The sequence below is a fragment of the Canis aureus genome, chromosome 31 (genome assembly GCF_053574225.1).
Source record: "Canis aureus isolate CA01 chromosome 31, VMU_Caureus_v.1.0, whole genome shotgun sequence".
NCBI classification, from domain to species: domain Eukaryota; kingdom Metazoa; phylum Chordata; class Mammalia; order Carnivora; family Canidae; genus Canis; species Canis aureus.
Window position 1 is genome coordinate 39,692,986 of NC_135641.1, and position 15,308 is coordinate 39,708,293.

General features: G+C 42.6%; 1 protein-coding gene and 1 long non-coding RNA gene across 3 annotated transcripts in view; one reads left to right on the top strand and one right to left on the bottom strand.

Moving 5' to 3' along the window:
• Window positions 1-5,712, top strand: part of LOC144302701 (uncharacterized) — a 54,367-nt gene extending 48,655 nt beyond the window's left edge. For both annotated transcript variants that reach the window (XR_013369708.1, XR_013369709.1), the window contains 2 exons: window positions 44-175; window positions 4,673-5,712. This is a non-coding gene — a long non-coding RNA (uncharacterized LOC144302701). The remainder of the gene's footprint in view (window positions 1-43; window positions 176-4,672) is intronic.
• The window catches only part of SLC7A14 (solute carrier family 7 member 14), a 111,609-nt gene that overhangs the window by 58,298 nt on the left and 38,003 nt on the right, over window positions 1-15,308 (bottom strand). The gene's annotated exons all lie outside the window — the stretch shown is intronic.

A 15,308-nucleotide genomic window follows, 5' to 3' on the forward strand; every position in this document is an offset into this window, starting at 1 on the left:
CTGAACTGGTTGAGTGGGTTTCTCTTGTGTACTCATAATGCAGGAGGGTTGCCTTTCCCCTTTTGTGTGGCCTCCAGTCTGAAACAACAATCTGTCATTTGCACTGTGTCCCCGAGTCGTTCTGAAGAAGAAGGTCTGAGTCAGAGCTCTGCTACTTACTGCTGTGGGACCTTGGGTAAGTTACTCCATTTCTCTGCTTCAGTGTCAACTGTATAATGGGGATAATAAGCCTCCTGCCTAGTGTTGATGTGAAGATTAGATTAGTATCTATAGAGAGCTTAAGACAATGCCTGGCACACCGAAAATGCTCATCTGTTCTGGGTCTGCCAAGACTTGGTTTGTAATTTGGGGGCATATTCTCTGGGGACACAACATCCTCGTTTTTCCAAATACAAAGATGTAAAATTAGACTTGTGACTTTCAAGAGGGACAATCCCACCCCATCGAGTTGTTTTGGAACTTTGCTCTCAAATAAAATGAAAAACCGTTTTGAGCATTGTTTGCTCTCCGAGATTGAGGAAGAGGAAATGTTCCTGGCATGTGGTGGGTGAGCCCCAGAGGTGCTAACCCGATTGGTGTCATCCAATTTTCAATATTCTCACAGACATTTTTGTAGATGAAAATTCTGGTTATGATGATCCAAACGTAAAACCTAATTGTTTCATGTATAAACACATGGGGTTTTTCAGGAATGGTTTTAATACACAAGTGCTTTGACTTTTCCAGGAATGCAACTATAGAGTAAATGAAAGGATGACTGTAAATTCTTTGGTCTGGAACTGAAAAGGAATTCTTCATTGCTTCAGAAAGTCAAGGCCCCCCTTACAACGCCACCCATGGCACAGCACCTCCCATCACCACACCTGTGACAGCCTGCCGTTCGGAACTGGCACGCGGACGGTGATCCTTTATATAGTAAAAGCATCTGACAGCTCCCTGTGTGCTGGCCTGTGTTTACACACTGAGATATGTTATAATACACGTAGCTTATTCATGCATTTTGCTTCAGGATATTAAAGAGGGGTATAACCAAACCTTTATTACAGAAAAGAGGTGCTGGGCCTGATAGAGCTGAGAACTATTATGTTAGATGATTTCCAAAGTCCTGACAAGTTAGAGAGTGCAAAGATGAGATGAAGCTACCTTCTTTGGAAGGTGGAAGCGTTACACAATTCTACAAAGAGCTCCTAAAGTACAGTTGAACATTGATTCCAACTACTGTGCTGACAAGCCTAGGACATTTACATTTATAAGCAGTACCAGCCCCTGTAATCTACCAATATTATTAATTAATACTACTTAGCACTTAATGTCACACTTGTCTGCTTCTAGAGGCTTTGCAAACACAACCTAATTAGAAGAATCAGGTGAAATGAGGTCGTTTGGTTCACAGGGGTTGGGTGATGGACCTACTGGCTTAATTTCCTCCTAGATTTGACAGTGTTGCTTCATACTGTGTTTTAATTCTTGACAACACCTTCAATATCACCACAGGTGCATAGTGCCATTGTATACAGCAGTCATTTCAAAGCCTAGCATGTCAGCAGTCTTTTCCCTTTTCCTTTTCCTTTTTTTAAAAAGATTTCCAGATTTGTGAGAAAATGTGTCACATATATACCAGGGATGCTGCAAGAACAATTGCTTCGTTTGAGCTCTTGTGAGAAATTAATGTATATATCTATTTAATTTCAAGTTAGCCAGTATATACCAAGCATCTGTTATGTGCCAGGCACGGTGTTAGGCTTGGGGTGGGGTGGGGGGCGATGCAAAGACATGGTTTCTGCTCTCATGGAGCTGTAAGTCTAGAGTGGGAGGTCATGAGCACCTCAATCACAATGCAAGGAGTAAGGTTTGTTTTTGCTTTTTTCCTGGAAAGCTTGTGTTTCATTATTTTTCTTATTATACGGCATAGTCTGCCTATTGCAGAAAAATGAGACCACATAAACAGTGATGTTCAGTGAAGAAAGAATATAACACATTACACAGGATGACAGATAAAACCGGATCATTCCAGGGATGGAGGAGGGATGTGTTAGATGTTGAATCCCATCCCCCTTGGATTCCTATGCTGAAGCCTTCCCAAACCCTAGCAGTCAGAATGCCCCCTTATTTGGAGATAGTGGTTACAGATGTGATTAGTTCAATGAAGTCATCTGGAATAGGGTGGGCACTAATCTCCTATGACTGATGTCCTTGTAAAAAGAGGACATTTGGGCACAGAGAGAATGAGGTGTGAAGATGAAAGCAGAGGCCAGGGAGATGCATCTAAAAGCGAAGGAAGACCGAGGATTGCTGGGAAACCACTAGAAGCTGGGAGGGAGCCATGGAGTGTGCATCTTCCTCACGGAAGGGGCCAACCCTGCTGCACCCTCATCGAAGACTTCCAGCCTTCGGAACTGGGAGATGATACGTTTTTGTTTTTAAGACACGTAGTTTGTGGTGCTTTGTTAAAGCAGCCCTAGCAAACTAACACTGGTCGTGCAGGATACAAAACAGGGGGCGGAAGGGGTGAGCGAGGGTCTGTGCGGCCATGGCATTGGCATTGGCATTGGCATTGGCATTGGCCCCCGAGTGATGGAGACACCCTCTGGGATACTTGTCTGATCAGCCTTCATCAGAAACTGTCACAAGGACGCGGAGAAATGAAGCAAGCTTTGTTAGGGAGGTGACGGCTTTTATCTGATAGATAATCAGAAACGTGATGTAGACATAGAGAACCAACTGGAACGAAGGTTGAGGGTGGTGAGCGTTCCTAGCTCTGTTCCCTCTGTAATTCCTCTGAGTGTTTGCTTTATTGATGCAAACAGGGACTTGGGGCATTTTCTTTCTTGGTTGGAAATGTACTGGAGAGAACAAAATGTACGAGAAAACATGTTTCCAAGTGACTATTGACAATATCCATATTCATTACCCTCAGATTATGTTAATCGAAGATAGTTTTGGAAGCTCTTTGCTGTTGTCTTTCCAAGATGAGCAACAAATGTGTGTTGTGCTTTCTCTACCACTTTAATTCAAGTTTCTCAAAATACTTCACAGCTATAACTAAGAACGGCTTACAGGGCCCCTGGGAGGAGAGAGTCATCATTGTGGTGGTTGCCGGCGTGCTTGAGGGTTCAGCAGACTCCAAGTGTAATGATGGTAAAAGCAGGTTTGTGTCAGGATGAAAATAATCACGGCTTAGGAGTTCACTGAATAGGTAGGATTATCGAATTAGGTTGGAGCCTGCCTTTGGAGGTGAGGAGAGGAAGGAAATGAAGCCTAACAAAACAGTAAACAGCCCCACATCACTCCAGCGTGATTTTGCAAATACACCAGGGGATTACAAAAAAATCCGTCCTGTGACATCCCCTGGTCGTAGCTGCCCAGCCTTTGGCGGAACATCTGGAGCGGCGGGGAACATGGGCTGTTAGAAGCAGCCCCTTTGCGGAGTCGGTCGGTTAGGATTGCTGCGAGGTTCTTCTCATCGATGTCCCCTGGCAACACCAGGCCGCAGTTGGCCCCGAAGGTGCCTGGTTTGATGAGCCCCACCTGGTGACGGTAGGCTCTGGACAGGCCTGAGCTCCCCCCACCTACTCCCATATCCTGGAGTCTGGTGCTAACCCTCCTCCCCACCGACCTGCTACTTCTCTTCCTCTGGGGCTGAGCTTCTGGTTCCAGAACATAATTCAGGACTCTAGTTCTCTGGGTCCAAATTCTGGCTCTGCCCTTACTAGCTAAGTGACCTTGGCTGGATCTTTTCTGTGCTTCAGTTTTGCAATCCATAAAAAAATAATGGTACTAGCTCACTGGGTTGCGGTGAGGAGCACAGGCCTTAGCATGAGTGAAGCTTCTAGCACAGCGCCCGGCACGGGGTGAGGACCCCGGGAGTGCTAGCCAGCATCTCCTTGCTCCTCAACCCCCTACTGCTGAGAGCCCCTTTCTACCACGTCCCGCTCCCCAGGCAGTTTTCAGAGCACCCTTGGCCTGCTGCCCAGGCCTCACCCAGAGCTTTTCTCTGCTGGAGCTCCCTTGGGTGTCTTCTGGCTGCAGACTCTATGCCCTGGTCCCTTCCTTCCAAGGATGTGTGTTCCCCTTTCTGGTGCTGGTGGAGAGCGGCCTTCTCCTTTCCTGTGTCTCATGATCTAAACGGGCTTCTTAGCAGATTTGCTTGGGCCCTTGGGTGTTAACACCTCTTCTCATTCTTTCATGCCCTTGACTTTTCTCGGCAAGAGGCACACGCACGAGGAGGTGGCTAGGACAAGGGGGTTCACCTACAGTCATCGCTCCATCCCTGAAAACATGCTCCCCTTTGGACCTTGACACCTGCCACTTACTGCAGCTCATTCAGCCGGAGTCCTTGACATTAGGATTTCTGCCGACGTCCTTGCTTCTGTTGCTCTTCTAGTCCTTCCAGGCCTTCCGGATGTGGCTCTGTGTCTGCGCTCGGACTGGATGACACTTGCCTGTCAGCGGCTTTACCTGTTTGCTGGGTGGCCTGGGACGGGTGTGTCCCCATCCCAGAGTCTGCTCCACCCAACAGAACATCCCAGTACGTGGAATCGATAGCTGCGTCCTGGTGGCTTTCCCCTGTCACCCCCGGTTTTGCTCTCCGTTATCCATACAGATTAGGAGGAAAGGGCTTCATGTTGTTGAAGGCAACCGATGTAACTCTTGGGAGTTTTATCTTCCCCAGACGAAACATCTTCAATTTCTTCAGTGATCAGCCGTGTCTCAAATGGTACAGCTTCCAGATCAATCCTGTTTTGACTTCTACTTCTCGGGTAGGCTGCAGTTTATCACTGTTGACATTTTGGGACCATGACAAAGCAGTTAAGGAAGATGTTTTTGATCAGTCTAGCCGTGTGTGTGTGTGTGTGTGTGTGTGTGTGTGTGCATTTGTGTCCTAAATCATACAGTACTGGTGCCTGACAAATTGACTCAGAGATATCGCTGACTTCAAAAGGAGGGTTCCTGACTTTCATAGTGCTAATAATCTTCCCAGGTGGTCTTTGTGAAACGTTTGATTCATCGAACCCACTTCAAGTATTTTGTGATCACCTTCCACATTCCTTAACCGTGCGCCACCCTATTTATACTGTACGCGGGATCTGAGGCCCAGCTGGCTTTGTTTTGCTTGGAAAGTTTCTAAAGGGGAGTTTGGATCTATGACCATTGAGGGGCTAAGAGCCAAAAAGGTTGCTCCCATTCAGCTTCCTTTTCAAACCTTGTTTCTTTTTTTCTGTTTCTAAAATGCCATGAGTGTGTCGATCAGCTTTGGCCGCAGTAACCAACGACATCAAACTTCAACGTTACAACAATGACATTTGTCTCTTGCTATGACTCTACCCCAGGCTGTGGATTGGCTTCAAGGTTTCTCCTCACTGTGGACTGTGAGTCTCCACATGTCTTCTCAGACATGAGATTCAGGCTAAAGGAGCAATGCCTACCTGCCGCACGCTGTTCTCTTGTGGCATAAGCCAAGAACAAGGGACTGGCGGGAATGTAGGAGGCCTCTTCTGCTTCTGGTTGGAACTGGAATTCCATGGATTTTCTTCTGGTTAAGGTGAGGCAAATGACCACGCTCAAAGTCAGTGGGGTGGCGATGTTTATAGCAGCAATGGCCACGATAGCCAAACTGTGGAAGGAGCCTCGGTGTCCAACGAAAGATGAATGGATAAAGAAGATGTGGTCTATGTATACAATGGAATATTACTCAGCCATTAGAAACGACAAATACCCACCATTTGCTTCAACGTGGATGGAACTGGACGGTATTATGCTGAGTGAAGTAAGCCAGTCGGAGAAGGACAAACATTATATGTTCTCATTCATTTGGGGAATATAAATAATAGTGAAAGGGAATATAAGGGAAGGGGGAAGAAATGTGTGGGAAATATCAGAAAGGGAGACAGAATGTAAAGACTGCTAACTCTGGGAAACGAACTAGGGGTGGTAGAAGGGGAGGAGGGTGGGGGGTGGGAGTGAATGGGTGACGGGCACTGGGGGTTATTCTGTATGTTAGTAAATTGAACACCAATAAAAAAAAAAAGTCAGTGGGGTGGGATGTATATTCCTTTCATTGGAGACAGCGAAGTTACATGGCAAGGGGTGAGGTTGCATAACTTTTCTTATAAAAGAGAATATGAAGCGCTGTGACAATAATATAACTTCTTTCACTATGTGCTGCTATGTACCAGGCAAAGTAATTCTATTGCAATTTTTTTGAGGCTGGTTTTTCTGCAATGGGCAGAAGTCTGTGCATCTGATATGTAAACTTAGAGACTCTGATGTGCTCATTCCTGTACTTCCACAATAAATTCTGTAAAAGTGTGAATAGTGATTTCCTTTAACGACAGGTATTAAATCCAAAATTTATCTGCTTTTGACACCGAGCACAACAAAATGAGAAATCATTTTAACCTTACTTGCCAGAAATAAACAATGAAGATAATTGGTTTTTACCTGGTCTGGGACGAAATTTCTGTTTAGAAAAGTTTTCCATTCTGCTTCTCTGTTTGTCAACGCAGGTATTAGGATGTGGGCATCCTTGGAGGAGTTATTCTTCAGCCCACAAACCTTTTTCATACTCCTTACACCTATCTCTTCCTAGTTCTACACTATGGCACACTTCTATCTCTCTCTCTTTTTTTTTTTTTCTGAAAATACGTGGCTCAGCCTTTCTCTATACTCTCCTCTCTCCAAAGTTCCATCCCTAATTACTAACAAAAACTTAACCCAAACTACATTTGCCCAGTGTTCCTCAAGAATACCCTTGGTAGAATAATTCACTCAGTTACTTTGAGGTGAATGGCTCTGGGGCCAGAGCACTGAAGTGACATATCCAAGGCCACACTCCAGGCAATGTGGTAATGTGGGTCTCCCTTACTCTACCTCTATACTATCACAGCAGTATATCCTGCTGCTCCATATTTATGTAACTAAAAATATACTATATTTCAATGAATTGAATTGAAATAAAATAAAAAAAAATTTAAAAAGCCAGCTGGAGCTATCTACATTTTCTTTGTATGTTCCAGGCTTAGGATGATCCCCAAAGGAAATTCAGGCATTTGCCCAATTTTCTATGTGGTAATGTTCCTTTAAAATATATTTTTCTTTCCTAGGAGCTAAGGGAATGGGCAGGGGTGTTTAATGTACCTCAGAACCCTTCCTGGTGGCTTGGCCTCAGTGGGCATTTCCTCATCCCAGTTTGGAGGAGCATGGCTCTTGTAGAAGTCTTCCAAATGCTCTTATGCACATAATTAACCATCTGGCTTCCCCAGCGTTGCTCTGGAAAATCCTTCAGTAGGTACATCCCTGCAGCTACTCTCCCTGGAGAGGCTAAACACAAAGCAATAACTGGGTAACTGACTTTGTGCCTTTGGGTGTGGAGCTCATATTTGAAATTGTTTTGTTTTCTCTATTCACTGTGTCTTTTGTACTGTGGATTCAGTTATTCTGGAGGCCCATCACCTGTGTCTTTGGGATTCTCTCCACTGTGCCCAAAGGAAATTTCTACTCTTCTAAAGAGTCTGCATTTTGAGTCAGATAATTCCAAGTGGACACTTCAAGTTTTGATAATGACCATTTTTATGCGATATCGCAATAAACAGACAAGTGGACAAAATCTTAATTTTAATCGATGTAGGTCATCTTACAGGCTCCATGAACTTCCAGCTCTTAACTAAGCCTGACTCTGCACACCCAGCCCCACTCTACTCTTCGTTTGTACTGTTCTCAATACACACCATCTGCTTTAATGGGTTTTGGAGCATGTAGTAAATGTCTGGCACCATGTGTGCAAGATGCAGGGACAGAAGGAGTAAGAAGATGGCCCATTCCTCCAGGAGCTCCTGGATGGCCAGGAAGGTAGGCCTGCCAATCAAGTGACCATCTAGTGTGACACAGTATGTCTCCCCACTGATTACAAGGATTTTACTTCTTAGTTTTTCTTTTTACTGTTTTTCTCACCTTTCCCCTGTAGCCATCCACATTTTTATGTTCTTTTGGAACCCAGCTCATATTCCATCTGCCATTAAATGTGTGTTAACTACTTGGGCCTCCTCTTCTCTGGATTTCCTATGGAGCCCCCACGTCAGCATGTGTTTTTCAATTGCCTTGCACAGATTGTTATACACTTGAGGGCAAGGGTCTCTTTAAAACACTCCATTTCTTTTTTTTTTTTTTTGGAAAGAAAAAGAAATCCAAACTCCTTGCAATGGCCTAGAGGGCCCTACACAGTCTGGTGTCTACTTCACCCCTGAATTCATCTCTGCCAGCCTTCTCCTTGATGCAGCCATACTGTCCTCCTTTCCATTCTTGAAACACAGCAAACTGCCCATTATTTCAAGGGTTGCTCTTCTTCCTCTACCTGAGATCTCTTGCCCCAAGTCTTTGCTTGGCTTTGTCCTTCTCATGATTCCAGTCTCAGCTGGAATGTCACTCTACAGGCAGAGGGCCTCCCAAACTACCTGAGCTAAAAGTAGCCTTCTCCTTCGTACTCTTACCCTCCTGTTCTTTTTTCTATCTAGCCATTCATCTATCCATTTGTCTACCTATTTAGTTTTGAGTAATTTATCCCCATTTGATATTTATTTGTTTTTATTTTCATCATCTGTATTCTCCCTCTAGGCTGTGAACTCCTTGAAAGTAGGGATTTTGTTCTCTTTGCAGAATCCCTAGTGACCACAGCAGGAACTGGAACATAGCAGGTAATTAATAAATATTTGTAGAATAAAGATTCCTCCACAGTGCTTAAAAGAATGTTGGGCGCAAAGTATTTCTTTACAAGAAACAGAATTTATAATAGCTATTTGTAATAATCCTTGTGATCTTGAGATATCGATTGCAGTGTAAGATGACTTTCTTTGTTAATTACTATTTGTATTTGTGCATAAAATCACAGAATAGAAAATCTGAGAAATCAACTGGCCCAAACTTCCAGATTTTATAAATGAGAAAATTCTCTTTTTGTTGAATGCCTTCACAAATTCCTTTGAAATTAAATTATCTGTAAATAAGTATGTCTAATTATAAATAAATCATCTCTACATTTTTGATTCTTTTATATTCGCTAAGTCAAGAGAAGACTGAATGAAAAATACACAATATTAAAATATTAAAATCCAGTTAAGGTTAGAATTGTACTTTTTGATATAGATGTCCCATGCTGCAACTGGTAGACCTGTCTTTTACCCAACCAGAGGAGCAAAAACCTCCTAAATTATAGAATATATACCATAGAAGAGAAGGTACATTTTTAAATTTGCTTCATTGCTTTTTTTTTTTTTTTTTCTGTCTGGGAGGAAAGTAGTTGAGACTTTTGATAGCCTGAGTATTTAACGTGTTTTTAAAAAATGGAGATGTGCTTTGCCCTTTGGGCGCACTATTCATTTCTAATTTCTGAGCCTCTTTTGAGAATGGTGCCTGCACAGGGTTGGTTAGTCTGCAGGCCCCTCAGGGTATATTGTGGATCCACAGCCCAGAGAATTCTTCTTTGGGGGCAGATTCCTTTTCTGACTTATCAGTTGTTTCCTTAGGAAATCTGAAAGTTGGGAGTGCATCTTTCAATGCCAACAGCCCTCAATCACCGAAAAATGCAGGTTTCATTTAGGGACTTTGAAATGAATTTCTGACCTACAGGCTACTCAACTGAAAAGTGGTTGCTTCCAAGCTATTGAGTTCAAATTTTTCCAGACTGCAAGTTCTTGAGTTTGAATGTATTCCTCATAGAGTACAGTAAAGAGCAACTGTTAATGTAAATACAAATGTTCAATAATATGAGACAATATGTCCATTATCATAAATATTCAAAGAAATGCCAAAAAGGGAGACATTTTCACTTATTAGCCTGGCAAAGGTTAAAAAAAAGACACTCATTGCTGATGGTGGGGATACTTCCACACACTGATGATGGGAGTGTAAATTGTTATAAATGGTTCTAGAAAGTTTTATCATGTGGAAATAATCAGGTGCAAATTTTTTCTTCAAGGAAATCTAATGCAATATTATTTATAGTAGTAAAAACTGTAGGCAATCTAAATGCCCAAAACTAAGGATGGAGTTAAATCAATTATGGGCTATTCAAAGAATACAATACTAAGCAAACACTAAAATATTATTCTAAAATAATATTTGATGACACAAAATTATTCCGGACATGTTAAATTAAACTACTATAAATAAAGGATATAGAACTGAGTATAGAGTGAGATCCAATTTCATTCTCTCCTTCTGAAGGCAGTGTGCCAAAAATGTAAAAAATATGGACTTCTGTGTGGTGGTAGAGATGGATTTCTATAGGAATGATTTCTATTTCTTTTTTTTTCTTTTTTTGTGGTAGCATGTATTCCTTTAAAATCAGAAAAGAAAATTTTAATTAAAACCCAGAACAGAACACAAAAGATCCCACAACAATGAGCATACTCCTATTTCTGGCCATGAAGAGATATCCTTGATTTTTGTAGTTACGTGTTTTTGCATCTTTGTTATGGAAAACTGTTTTAGGATCTGTTCCCCCATAAAATTAGATTAGCCATTATCATTGCCATTCTTTTCACTTTGGAGATAGAATTTTCAGAGCTTGGACTTGGTTACAGAATCAGCGTCATACAGTGGGTTCAAATCACCAGAAATTTGGAGGTGGGATTCTTTCAGTTGCTACACAAAGCTCAGGCCAACCTCCCTGCTGGAAAAATAGAAAATCTGCCCCTAATGCAAATACCTTAGTCCTATGACTGCTTTCTAAGAGCTTGGTTTTCTTTCTTTCCATGTTGATCATCCCTCAAAGGCAACTAATTTTGACAATTTCATGGACTATTGTAAGAATTCAAATTATTTCCACTACGTTCATCTTACAAAACAAACAAATAAAAACACTTCTCTTCCCCCAAACACCATCCCCTCCTTAGCTATTGCCACACTTCAGCTACTGTCCTAGGGGCTATCTCTCCTTTCTATTTTGCTAGTCATTGAGCCTCTGTATTCTGCTTTCCACATTTTGCTTGCCACCAAAACTGCATTTGCTGAGGTCATCAGTGGCTTCCATGGTGCTAAATACAATGAACATATTTAAGCCCTCATCTTTCTCACCTGAGCTGTTAGAGGCATGCAACACAATTGTTTAAGTCCCCCTTCTCAAAACACTTTTATTTCAGCACTAATAGATTTGGATTTCATCTTATAGCCGTGAGAGCCATGAGTTGTGTGTGTATATGTGTGTATGTCACGTGCAAGCTGGACAGTGACCTACTATCATTATTTTGGGAGTAACTTCTTGTGATTTTTTTTCTTCTTCAGTGTAATGGGATTTTTTAAAAGGAAGGACACATCCCCCAGAAGACCCTTACTGCTGGTATGCTTTTAGTTCTCAAATACAGTGGCTACTATTACATGGAATCACAGAATGATATTCTGGTGTGACCATGTATTGGTCAGTGTGAGTCAATATCAAGAAACCATTGTGCCTTGATGCCTGGAATGTCTCTGCTGAAAGAGGGGTCCCAAAGGGGAAAGATATATGAAAAGGAAATATGAGAATTTGCTTGACAAATATGAACAAGAATACAAATACTCCTTGAGGTAGAGTAGCAGATGGTTTACAGACTTCCAGGTCCACCTGGACTGTTTGGCCCTCTCTGCATCTTGACCCATGCTTGGAGCTGACCTGCCTGAGGCTGTTGCTCTCTCTGAGACTGAAGTTCAGGTTGAAAGTGTAAAGTCTCCTTGCCAAGCTAGGCTGGTGGACCTGCTGCCCTGGTGGACCTGCTGGTGTCTTTGACCTCTTTCCTTCCCCCGGGAGACACCTGCTCAGATCTGACCTATTCTTTTATGCCTTCTCTACAAGAGAAGGCCATGATGCCTGCTGTTTAGAATCAGCCCAAGAAGAGCCCATTGCACTATGTTCTGCATCAATGAGGTCCACGAGCCCATGGTCCTCTATCCATATGAAGCACAATCCCTCTAGAACTAAGAGGTGTGGGAAAAGAGATGTACTGAATTGTGTTTTATATTTTGACAACCGAAGAGTACCCCAACAAACGAGCCTCTGCATTCAGAGCCTGGTATCGAGAATCCTTAATTGGTTCCACCCGCTATAGGCAAGGGCTGAGTACCTGCTATAGGCAAGGGCTGAGCATGTAAGTCCTTCCTGCCTATGGTTTGGGTCTGGTCAAAACCCCCATTCCATTGAGTTAGTGAGGAATCTCCAAGTGGAAAGGGGTGACCTACTCTCGGGCATATCAAAGGTTTGAAGCAGCTCCCCTTAAAATTTGGATTCTGAGTCTCATTCTGTTTCTAATAGATGAAGGGTAAAATAGACAAAGAGTTTCTTATTGCGATGCTGAAAACTGGGAGGTTAAATGGTCATATATCTAAGATGCAAATTATAGTACTTAGATAAGAGTGTCTTCCCTCTCTGCCCTCTATATTTTATGCACATCTAAGGTAGAAATATTTGCTCATCCACTCCTATGTATCCAATATTGCCTATGCCTTATCTTAGGTAACCCTCACCTAAATAATAGCATCACTTATAGGATGTTTACTGTGTACCAGGCATGATTTTAACTGATACACACACACACACACACACACACACTTAAGATTTATTTATTTATTTTAGAGAGAGAGAGAGTGAGTGGGGTAAGGGCAGAGGGAGAAGGAGAGAATCTTGAGCAGGCTCCATCCCAGCATGGAGACCAACTTGAGGCTTGATCCCACAGACCCTAAGATCATAACCTGATCCTAAATAAGGTCAAGAGTCAGACTCTTAACTGACTGAGGTTCTATATTACTTTTATGACAACACTAATCTCACTAATATTTTTAGCCACCTCCAAATTGAAGATGGGGAAACTGAGGCACAGAACCATGAATGCAGCCACTAAGTGGCAGAGTTGAGCTTTGAATGCAGGCAGTGAAGCTCCAGAGCAGTGGACTACCTAGAGCAGCCCTGTTCAGTAGATAATGAAAATGCTCTTTGTGCCGTCTGCTATGCATGCTATCTGGTAGCCACTAACTATTGGGTCTATCAGGCACTTGAAATGTGGTTAGTGCAACTAAAGGAATACATTTTAAGTTTTATTTTGTTTTAATTAATTTAAATTTAAATGGCCACATGTGGCTAGAGGCTATAGAGTCTGCACTTCATAACTTCCAAAATAAGAAGGATGGTGGTGGTATCCTTTACAGAAGAGGACACTGAGTGTCAGAAAAGTTAGGGGATTTATCTAAGGTTTTGAAGCTAGAACGTGGAAAAGTCAGGATGCCAGCCTCTAATGCCACATACTCTGGTCACCAGAGATGCACACCTTGCCCTCTGGCTCTGCATCTCTTTCCAAATAGGATCTGAAAGCGTATCTTTCTCCCTTCACCCTTATCAAAGTTTCTTTTTCCCTTCCTCTATTATGAATGCAGTAACAGTGGAACAGTAGCACGTGCCAGGAGGACACCAGGCAACACGTGTGGGGGAGGATGCATGGCCCCATGGAGTCTAACTGGCCAAACTAGAATAACTTAACTCGGTAGTAAGAAGTGTACTCATTCTTAACATTCTTGAAGGCTTATCTCAAACTACTCTTTTGTTGCCTTTTTCTGTTATTTTTCTCTCCACACCCCCCCCCCCCACAATTCTTCCATCATTGGTAACAAAATATATGCTGCAGAATCAAACAGCCTTTGGTTAAAAGTACTAAAGTTTTATCTACTTCAAGCTTTGCTATTTACTCCCCTACTCCCCAAAGTTCTTCCAGTTAGGTTCATGTTGGCTAATGTTATCATTAAAGAAAAAAATACAATTATTTATGGCTTAGAAGACTGTCAATTTCTCTTAAGCATGGTTTTGAATAAACCAACCTTATGCTAACCCATGGTGAGCCAAGCATAGTCTTATACCCGATAACATCGCAACAACTATTAGCATTTCATTGCTTTGCCTTTTTCTACTTTCCAATAGTGACTTAGGAATCATCTAATTAGGAAACGTCACTTTAACCATTGGGGATGGACAGAGGAAACAGAAAAAACCAAATTCAAATACTGGCGCACTCAAGCTTAAAGCACTCAGGCAATCCTTTTTGGCATCAGAAGAGAAGAAATGCTGACACTTGTCAGATAGCAGCCTGCCCATCTGATCATAAGATGTGATCACTGTCTTATCTGGAGACAAGACTCACCCAAGTCCCAGACAGAAGGACGCAGAATCTAATGTTTCCTAGTGGAGAGGAGCGCACCATTATTTCCAATGACCTGGAAAGTAGGAGTCTATTGGAAAGCAGCTTGAGAAGAGACAGAGGAGGATTCTTTTAGGACATTATAAAAATGGGGAGAAAGGGCTTCTGTGCTTGGGTCCCCTTGATGCTTCTAATTCCCCTGTGACATACACTGGACTTGGTGGATCCCAAAGGAGGATTGAGCTATGCCAGGACAGCCAACCTGATGGTACTTAGAAAACCCGAACATTACCATAAATTAGTGTTCTCATTTCCACGGACTCATTTAGAGGGAACGAGTTCACATGATAGTATGACAGGAGAGAAAAATAAGAAGGCATTTTACAAACTCCCAGGGTATGACACTCAGCACTGTAGCTTTACAGAGGCTCTTTCTACTCCCAGTCAGACCTGCAAGCCACTTCTTTGAGCAATCCCATACTCAAACTGTGCTGTTGTTCCCTTGTGCATCCACCTAGAAAGCAAACAGAGGGGAGGCCCCTCACACAGATGGATAGCTGATTCTAGAAGGTGGTTTGGGTCAGTTTTTCACTAGTCCAATCGTTATTTTTTTCACCCTAAAGGCTGGAATTGAAGTAATATTGTTGGCAAGAGCCACCGGCACCATGAGTAATATCACATGCAGGTGGATGATGCACCTGTCTCCTTGGTCTTTCAAGCTAGACTCCCAAGGGTTCTCAATTCTTTAGAATCATCTAGAAGCATTTGAGTCACCTGGCGAGCTTCTAAAAATAACAACATCCAGTCTCACTTCCAAGAGATTTACATTTAATTGGTCTGAGATGGGAACCTGGCATTGGGTGATATTGGAGAGCTCCCCAGGTGATCCCAGGGCACAGCCAGAGCTGAGACCGCCAGATGGGGCAACGAGCAGCTTCGGGTTGTCAGGAGCCCCCTCCCTTTCACTCTCCCTCCTTGTTGCCTCCTGCAGTGACTCAATGAGCCAAATAGAGTAGTTGCTACTTTTTGAAATGAGCGTTTTATTTTCTTTTATGAACATGAAAATATTTTCCATCCTTTATAAGCAAAACAATCTATACCTATTGTAAATGATTTCAGGCCATTTGGAGAGGTCTAAAAAAGAAAGTCAAAACCACT